The following is a 10,965-nucleotide window of genomic DNA, read 5'->3' on the forward strand; positions in this document are numbered from 1 at the left end:
TGTTCAAGATTATTTTAAAATAAAAGAAGAAGAAGAAGCTACATGGACTGGATTTGATGATTGGAGTGATATTTTAGGTCCAACAGAAAAAAAAAACATGAAATGTCTCCATACAGCATACAGTCTCCGGAGCCCCTGAGATCCCAAATTGATTTGAAAAGATGTTATTTACCCCCTTCTTTAATCTGCGGCGGTAGTGTGCAAAGAAACACAACATTACGCCAACAAAAATAAAACAGAAGAAGACTGTAAGCTAGCTATCATGGCTGTAAACGATGTCAGATTTAAAGTACAGTATGTTTTAGGCCTCAGTGATAAGGTTTGTCTATCAGACAAAAATCCACAAGACACCTTTAATTATCAGTTCAACTGAACTGAACTGAACATGAACTGAACTGAACCTTTAATTATATATTTTAAGTTTTTTTTTTTTTTTTCAGGACTCAAAAACTCAGCTGATCTGCTTCACCCTAGATAGATAGAGAGCAACAGTAGCTAACGTTAGTTTAGTAATGGAGTCCGTTAACATGACCGGCTTCCAGCACAACACGAAGTTCAACAGAGCCCCTTAAACCTTAAATTAAGCTACTTTGAACTAGCTTAAACAGGTCGCTGGTGACACGTCAATAAACATTTTTTTCGAGTGCTAACGCGCTATTGGACATAGTTAATGTAATATTGTCGAAATCCTATTAGAAACACGTTATATATTACTCCATTACTGCTCAAACTAATACATTATGGTAATGGTAACAGGTCCTGATTGGTGCACCAGTTATGTGACATCACTTGTTTCCCACTGAGAGAACCGATGAAACAGCACAGACATAAATCTCTCCTGCTAAATAACCAATATTAGGATCCCGTTGCACCTATTAAGAATCTGATTGAGAAAATAGGGTTTGGGTGCCTTTAATGTTGGAAAGACGACCTTATTTCACGCTGTTCGACAGACTCATAGGTTCTTTATTGAAGCTATATAATGTTTCATTGAATGAAATATTTAAATTACAAATCTCAAGTATTTTTTAAATGGCTGCACCCTTTCATGAAATAAAGTTTTGATAACTTTGAGAACAATTCTGCACAGAATGAATTAAATATGTTAAAGAAGCAGTTTACTTCCTGGACCAACACTGAATGTTGCTTTAGTGTCTCTTTAACCCAGTCTCTCTGAATATAAACTTCAAATAAAAGAACCTGCCTCGAAGCTTCATCACCCCAAAGTGTAATTTTGTCACCTAGTCTGAAGGCGTAATTTCCACCAGCCGCAGTCAGACAGAGGCTCAGGTGTGACAAACTTGTGACTGTAATCCTGCAGATATGTGTCGGTAAACGATCGGGATGACACACACAAGATTTCTTTGCTTTTCTGTGAGAAGAACTTGAACTTAATTGGTTGAGTCACAAGACAGAGTGCTGCCGTCTCCCTTTTCTTTTCTTTTATGATGTAGTTTTTTACACTTGGTCTGACACAAAAGGTCTGCCACAAAAGATAATAGCAGTTATTGCTCGGTAAAGAAGACGAGTGGAGTATTTTAGAGAGGGCTTGGAGCAGTCATCGACACTGACACCGAAGAAAATTTTATGACAGACACAATAACAAGACAAAGCAATCCAATACAATGGCCCTGCAATGAAATCAACCTTTTGTTAAGAAAATTTCAGGGACACCTTTGTGTTGGGATATACAATCCAGTCCAATACTACGCCACACAAGCTCTTCGACATATAAACGTGAAGACGAGGAGGAGTTTTTGCAGGGATTGTTACTTTTATTGTATCCAAGCCCTCTTAACTAACTTGATTTACATTTAAAAACTTCCTCTGAAAGCTTCTGGTGATCCGACCTCAAGATTAAGAGGATGTACTCGTGCAACTAATTAAAAATGCCAAGCTGGTGAAAAAGCACAAAACTAAGAACTGAAGGATCTTCTGACAAAGACTGCGAGAGCAAAATTACTTTGCCCGGCATAAAAATGATGATTATCATCACAATCCTGGAACTTTATTAAAATCATAAACTCTGCTCAGAGTTTTATGTTAGAGCTCCATTAGGGACATTTTGGACATTACGGAGCATATTATGAGCATATATTGTCATGTACTGAAAAGATATAATGTCTTATACTAAAAACTATAATATATGGAGGGAGCAAGGCCGTCACTTTGTGTTGAAAAGTGGTGGCGACATACGGGGTAACATTACAGTAGACGCTGATCACATCTATTATCTAATGAACAATTACAGTTTTCCTCACATATTGTAGGCTGTTTCTCAGCCTTAGTCTATAGTGTACCATCGTATTAGTTATTAAATGTTTGTTATATTTCTCACTGTAACGTCTCAGCATAGCAAAGCGTTCTCATTTATTAGTTGACAGTTCTCGGTGCAAGCTATTTTTCAGGATATCTCTAACAAATAATGCGTTTGTAGAGTGATGAGGATGAGAACTGGCTATTTCAAAAAGTGTAAAGGACAACTATGTGAAGGAGTCAACATATATTTGGCATGAAATGTTAATATATTTGATCTACATATATGGAAGATATATTTCTGTACCATGAAATCAAATGACTCGGCTTCTTATCTTAACCAGATCTAGAGGTCGTGGTGCAGCTTCGTGAAGTTCAAAGTAAAAGACAAGATCCTGAATTATATTACAGAGATATCGGTGCTAACAGCCTGAGATGACATCCTTACAGCTGGTGCCACTGGGCAGCGCTCCAACCTGGTCCTCCTTGATCCCGCTGCTGCTTGTGATACCATCGATCGCTCGGATCTCATTCAAAGTCTAAAGGATTTCTTTTGGGGGCAATTAGAGGCCCCGGCTCTTAAACGATTTGTATCCCGTCTACCACACAGAAGGAGATCTCTGTCAACATATGCAGCTTTTACTCTAGAAATGGCCACAAAAGACCTTCAGTCTAGAGCCAGATCCCTTACTAATCATCCCTGGAGAATATCGCTACAGCTCAGAAACTCATTATTCTCTCAACACAGAAAAACATTCACCATTGTGGAAGAAAACAACCATCCTGGCTTGACAATTTATTTAATAGAGATGATATTTCTCTAAAATAATAAGCCTTTGGTATTAGTAATCCATCCACGTGCCAGCTACCATTGAATGAAAACTGTTAATCTTTGATTGTTGTGTTGGCTGCAGTGATCAGTGTGACTGCAGGGCAGGAGGGGGCTGGAGTAGAACATGGATACCTGACTTGAACCAGCGAGCCAGGCCGGCTTTGGACAAAAATGTAGAAATGATGTCGGTTCACGTCAGTAATGGTGTCTGCCTGGATGTAACTCCAGTGCTGCAAGGTCATCTACACTGTACATCAGGGTAAACAGGTAAGCTGTAACCATGGCAACAACTGCATGACAGGGTAACAAAGTCAGTGCTTCAGCAAACATTACCTGTGTCAGGCTTGGACGTAAAAAACACGGCGCCTGTTGAGATCAGGTCAGACTTTCTCTGAGAGATGATGCCCGAGCTGCACCCTGGTTTTTAAGCCTTCCAGCCAAGGACGGAGCATTAAGACCTGGATGAAAGCTGCTCAGTGGTGCATGAAGCTAAAATGGCTCGACCTCCCGGCTTTAAAATTACCCGGATCTTCCGTGTCGTGTGGCCCATAGAGCGTGCGCACTAACCGACCGAGTCAGCTAACATCCGGTTTAGTGCCCGGCTAACTTGAGTGGAGATAAAGTGATGCAATCTAGCCGCAAATAAGCTTATAATAAGATATATTGGTTTAGCAAGATAATCTTCACTGATGAACACCACTTTTATGATTTTTGAAGAGTAAATTAAATCGCTAGAAGTAAAACACTAATGTTAGGCTATAAACTGACTACATTGCCATTATCGCCACCACTAAGCGTCTTACTACACAATTACTATACACATTTTCTAAACACTGATCAGTTAGAAGTTAGAGTTAGTTTGCAACTGAAGTCGCACTGTGAAGACTAGTGAGTAGATGAGTCTCCGTGTTCGGCATGATGATGTTTAATGTCCCTGACAACTTCTGTAATCTCATTCTTGTTAGCAACTACCGTTTTTAAGACACGTAAGCGTTTTATAATTAAATTTTGGGACATTTAATGATGTATTTTATGTTGTAGAACAAAACGTGTAAATATCTTCAGCCTTTGACTTTATTTCAAGCATTTAACCAAAAACCAATTCACAAAAGCCATTGACTTTGAGATGAGGGAATGTAATCCTTAAAAATGTCCTAATTAAGAACCTTGCAGCCTGGTATTAGAGGACAATTTATATTTTATGCTTTTATCGTGTTTCACAGTGTCACATGAATATATTGCTGAAATGTGTTTGAGATGGGAAACAGAAGGTGACAGGATTTCGTTATTTTTGACTTTTTCTCAATTTGTCATCCCTCACATGTGAATCCTGTCCAAGCATGTGAGTATGAGCTGCTTGATTATAATATATTTTAAATAGGAACAGTTCTAGTTTGGTTGGTGTAAAAATCTGAAGACTCTTGTCCCCACATTGCGTGATTTATACTTCCTGCTTTGAATATTGACAGACATGTGTAATAAATAGCTTGACATAGATTTAGAAATATCTTGCCCTTGCAGAGGATGTTGTGTTTTTTCTCACCTTTTTTAAAAAAATAAAATAAATTAGACTCCAAAATGCTCACACCAGCCTGACATCCAAATAAATAAATAAATGCACCTTTACCTGTGCGCACACACTCGCAATCAGCCGCAGCAGACAGACTCATCCATCTTTATCACTGCAGAAACACACTTGTAAGACTTTGCAGTAAGCACACACACACACACACACACACAAACACACACACATCCTCCTTGTCCTTCCATCTTTCTCTCTTCATTCTCACATTTTTTTTCTCTCCTCGTCTGTTGCATAAGCTTCACATGAGAGATGGCTGTGGGCTGACAGCACATTTATCAGATAGACCCACTTTAGGTTACAGTACGGATGAGAAGTATGGTGACCTCAGCGTGTACGGAGTGGTGATTTAGTGAAAGAGGCCAGTCGCAGGCTGGCTCACTGAAACAGACACACTGATCCTTTTGTTCAGCTGCTGGTGGGTGACTTGATTGTTTATGCAGGGAAATGTCAGTTAACAGTGAGCCATATTTGCCAAGACTGTGTTTTTGTGGGTGTGTGTGAGAAGTGTTAATTGGCTTGTCGTGAGCCCTGTTGACGATTGGTAGACTCTGAATATGAGCAAGATGGTGATTGGCTAACTGTGCCTGTGGATGTAACCAGGGGGAGTTTGAAAGCTGACACAGACGTGTTGCTTTAACTCCAATCAGAAGTGATTACAGGCGAATGAAACGGTGTCTACGTGCGTATGTGAGTGTGTTTGTTCTCATGTGCACTTTTTTTACTTATCTTGACATTGACAGGGACAAAGTGTCGTCTGAGTCACACACACACACACACACACACACATGGCTGAATCCCTCCCTGTGATTATCACCTGGATTGTTACAGTTGAGTCGCTGCAGTGGAACAACAAATCCCCGTTTGTCGCTGCATTGTGCAGTGTATCCGCCCAAATTATAACAAACCGTTATCACGCACCCACACACTCTGGCCACACAGCAGCACAGCGGTGGACCCAGCCAGCACTGTTGTGAGAGCTCTGCAGCGTGTTGAGGATGAAGTCACTGATCATCTATTGACATTCATATTCCTGTTGGAGAACTCGCAGATGGAGTGTGTGGGGTTGAGGCAAACACCCTGGCGTGACGCTCAAATCGTTTCTAATGCTGTACAAACAGTTGAATGTGGTTTTTGTAAAGTCAATAAGCAAAAGAGAGATTCTGGCCAAGATGGTTCGTACATGTGAATATTTAGTTTAGCTGGTGTTAGAAGGTGTTTTTACTGCTACAGGTGTCATTCAAAACTGAAAAAACCTGAGTTCACTCTTTCTGGTCGGTGTATGTCTGATCATTTTCTTGGAAGTTTTCTAATAATGACTTGTAAATTCTCAATATTTATACAGAAAATGGAAAAACCTCACTTTTAAAGGGTTAATGTATTGTATGTATTTTATACATTAAGTGTGTTTACTGCATATGTAAAAAAAAGTAGTATAAAGTCTTTTGTGGCTCCAGAGGAAGCTGGATGTAATCCAATAGACTGCCTCCAGTGATGTCACTGTATAGCTAAGTTGCATTGTGGGTAATGCAGGTACCAGGTTGTGAAAAGGAGTCCACTGGTCTGTTATGGATGGTTTAAAAGCAAATTCACAAAATCGATACAGCAGAACCAGAGATATCACCTTTTATTCCACGCAAGTCCTTCCCTTCAAAATCTGGTGCCTACATATCCCACAATGCAACCTGGCCACTGAGTGACATCACAGGAGGCAATTTATAAGAATACATGCAGCTTCCTCTGGAGCCACAAAGACTACTCACATGTGCAGTAGACCTGTAAACACACTTTAATGTGTAAATTTGTGTTACCCTTGAAACCCCATTAACCATTCATTAATTTTTCATTTATTATTAGAAATTTAACTGCGCGTGTTCAGCATTCAGAGTAAAAGGCTCCGAGTTGCATTTGAACACTGTCTTTAGGATCAAATTAGACAGTTCTTTCCAGAAAATGTCTTAGAAATCCAAATAAATTATTAGGAAATTGTTCAAAAATGTCAAAAAAATCCCCCCAAAATTGTAATTGAACATTAATTGCTCAGTATATTTTTAAAAATGGTTATCGTAACCTCTTTACTTGAGATAATAAGTATTTAGAAGGTTCAAAAAGTTCAATAGTCATGACAACTACAATGACACTCAGTAGAGCACATACCTCCACCAAGGACCAACAGCCCCCTTTAACTCAATCAAGCCTAGTCCAATATTAAATAAAACATATTTAAATCCGCTACATCCTGATGTTTATTTATCTTATTGTACTCACTCACCCAGCCGCCTAAATACGCCTGATTTGTCATCAAGATCAATCCAAGAAATTGACAAAAATGTCTAAAATCGGCCTGTCTCGCAATGTTAAAGAAAGTGAGAAAATTCCATGAACTGTCCCTTTATCCGGATCTGGAACCAAAAGTTGACGGAGTCTATTCTGGGCAGAGACTCATCCTTCATCCAAGTTTCAAAAAAATCTTTCTGTAGGTTTTGTGTAATCCTGCTGAAAAACAAAACCCACAAACTTAAACACGTCTGTCTAGTGAGCTCTGATTGGTCAGTTCTCACAGGCCTGAGCAGACAGCGCCGACCATGTTTCTGATCACTTCTGCCGGTGTTTTTGCAACCATGGCCATGCTGGGGACATGGCTGTATAGTTGTGACATCATAACGTTACAGAAGTTTCATTTAAAGGCACAGTTTCTGAATACAGGCTGTGTTTTTTCCACGTTCGCAGTATTTATATAGAACCTAGACCGACTTAATAATCAAAAAGACTTCTACAATATGGGACCATATCTACCTGCCTATATGTTCCTTGTTTCCTGATGTTTGTGTGTGTGTTTGTGAAAAAAAAAACCCACAGATCATCATCAGCTCTATTTCTGAATCCATAGAGATACTGTTCTTTATTTCTTTAATCAAAAATATTGATATCAGCCAATACTTTTCTGTATATTTCTCACAGCACAGTAATACATACTCAGTATACAGTCAATACATTCGATAGGAGGAAAAGAAACTGAATTATGCAAGCCTATAATCACTCCAGTACAATCGAAAACCACAGTTTTGAAACACTGCCATGGAGAAAAGGTAAAAGACTGCTCAAAAAAGGTCATCGTGTAGAAAATCACAATCAGAAAAATACCAACAAAGATGCCAGAAGCGTCGGTTCTACATTCATGAATATATCATTATTATACTGTGCTGTATTTAATTAAAGTCATCATGATTGAGTATAAATACATATTTGATTTCATACATTACAGGTCCTATGGCACAAACACTTTTTTAAAGCTTCTCTCTGTCTAACACAGACATTATGTACACACACACACACACACGCGCACACACACACACACACACTGTAGAGCTACTCAGGTAGAGAGAGAGACGGAGAGGACGTGCGAGAGAGAAAATATAATCTTACCCTCTGATTGATTTATGTGTGGTTATCTTTTTAATATCTGGCTGAAGAAAATACAGATCCTGGGCTTTATTTTTTTCTCATAAGATTTCTTGGCATCACCTCCCCCGCCTCACACACACACACACACCCTCCCACCTGCTCCTGAGTGAGTGTCTCACGTGGGAGACGAGGCGACACCTGCACGTGACACTCTTTCGAGCCCCCCACTCATCCCTTTCGCTTTGGTTTCCCAGCATGCCTGCTTCTTTCCCTGGAGGCCGCGGGAATGAGGCGCTGGCTCTCGCGCAAATGTCACATTAACATAGCCGAAAACGCTGGATGGGGTTAACACGTGAAATGAATGTCATGGCAACATTGATCCGGCATGAGCTCCTCAGGCTGAAGCCCAAATATAAATTTGTTTTTCATGAGCTCACTTTCTTAATGATCATAGTCTGATCATTAGGCTCTATTGATATAGTTCACTGAGTGATTCCTGGTTATCGACCTTTTTGGCCGTAGCTCCATCACATAACCATCCACCAGCTTCAACTCAAGGTCTCCGACTGCTCGGGTCAATTTTCTGATGAGAAACAGCGGCGCAGTATGCTCAGTATGCACACGGAGCACAAAATACTTCAAGGTAATCAGTTAACGAATACAAAAAGGACTCTTGTGAAATTAACTCAGAGCGAGTGCATTTGACTTAAAGTGGGAGGAAAGGGGACCGAGTGGGAAGAGGACAGAGTGAAGGAGGTGAGGAGCGAGTGGCAATCGGTGGTCGCTTGTTCGCTGTGCAATTTTGAAAGAAATCAATTTGCGGAGGAACAAAGAAATTGGAATTTTGAGCGGAGGATGGTCTGAGTTCAACGGAGCTGAACAAGAAATAGTTTGGAAATTGGAGATTTAGGTTTATTCCGGTTAAAGAAATCTCTGATGGGAAAATAAATTGAAAAGACTTCTACATAAACCAACCGTTTACCAACAGGTAGCACTGACTTTTTTGAACTGTAAAACTTGGGTCCTTGTAGTTTAGTAGCCATATTTCCTTTTTGATCTGGGTGAAGCTTTCTCCTAAACAACTGAAATGGATGGGGACGTTTTTTGTACCGTAAAAAGAAAAACAAGTGCTAAATAACAAAGAACAGCTCCATACAGCGCGTATGACATAATCTAAGTTTCCAGAAGCCTGAAGATCCCAAATTGATTTGAACAGACGTTATTGACACTAGTCATAAAGCTGAAATCTTCAGCGTAGCTGCTTAGCTGAAAGCGTCAGATGTGGGTGCACAAGCTCAACCGTGTCTTGAGGGTGTAATTTACATCTTTTCAAATCAATTTGGGATCTTGAGGGATTCAAGATACTTGGATTACACCAGAAGAGCTTTATGAAACCACGTTATGTTTTTTGGGGTGTGTTTTTTAAAAATATTTTAAAACAAGTCCCCATCTATTTCAGTTGTTTAGGAGAATACTGTTTTGCTGTGAAGCTCCAGAAATGTTTTGTGGACTATGAAACTTCACCTGACTTTCCATCGGCATGGGGGTGATTAGATAATGACAACATTTTCATTTTTAGGTGAACTTGTCCTTTAACAGGTAGGACACAGTTACCTGTATCAAAATTGTATCCAAATAGTTCAAGAGGTTTTTCAGTATTGACATCGGCCTCCCCCTGCTGCCTCAAGATTATCAATCACTTCCTGAAATAATCAATATCAAGCAAATTAAATATAGGTCACCATTAGGTTCCTTTAAAGGGTTAAAACAACACTTGTAGAATAAGGATTCCTTAATCATGTTGTTGTATGAGCTCTTAAATAGTTTAAGATATATATCCATTATGTGCTTTTAAATTGCTCATTGTTTGTTCTCTTTATATCAAGTTTTCATTCTTTTTTTAACAGTTTTTGCTTTCAGTATGACAGTTCTGGAGTAAAAGGCACATTTTGACCTCCTCTATGCAAATTACTTAAATATTGTATCACCGACATCCACCATGAGACACTCCTTGGCTTTCTATAACAGTTTTACTTATATTATTGGTCTAAAACCATATGTCCACGTGTTAACACCCTTGATCAAATCATATCGGATGAAAAAGTGATGTGAAGGATTTTTATGAGCAGCTGTAGCAGGGACACAGCCTCTGTACATGGGGTGCATGCTCTACCAACTGAGCTACCGGAGCTCCCCCATGTTGTTTTTTTAACCTGAATTACGATCTGTTCCTACACCTAACCAAGAAGTTTTGGCGCCTAAAACAAAATTGCAATCATTCAAATTTGTGTTGTTTTGCCATGTTCATAAAACGTTATATCCTTCCATCGCCTTCTCTAGTCATTGAAGCAATATTCCCCGATTCCCAGAAACTATCTCATAAACACTGCGGCATCCGGCTCAGAGGAACCGACCTTGCCTTTTTTCTCCTTATGTCAAGCTTGTCTAACTTAGCAACGGTAACTACGGGAGACGGGACTCGGGATTCCAATATGACATGAAATCGCTGTGTTGTATGTACTGCATACTGTGAGTTTTATTTATTTTTTTTATGTTTTCTTCTATACTCATCCTGTTTATAGTATATGTGCATGACAACACAAGCCACCAAACAGACTCATAAAATTCTTATTTACAGATACAAATATAAAACCAGAAAACTAGCGTAAACATGCCAAAAGATACCAAAGAAGTTGGTCAGTGAAATGTTAACGTAACTGATCCTTGTACTGTTTTCCAGCTGCAGCCAGTAGTTCTTACTGTAATAGTTGCTATAGTGAGAGAAAGAGCGAACCCCCCTGAAGGGTCTCGAGTGTTTGAGTGTCGAACAAGAGTTTGGAGGGCACGACTTTATCAGCTGTGACAGACACGCCTCACATTCATCAGATTT

This window comes from Pagrus major, chromosome 23 (genome assembly GCF_040436345.1).
Source record: "Pagrus major chromosome 23, Pma_NU_1.0".
Taxonomy (NCBI): domain Eukaryota; kingdom Metazoa; phylum Chordata; class Actinopteri; order Spariformes; family Sparidae; genus Pagrus; species Pagrus major.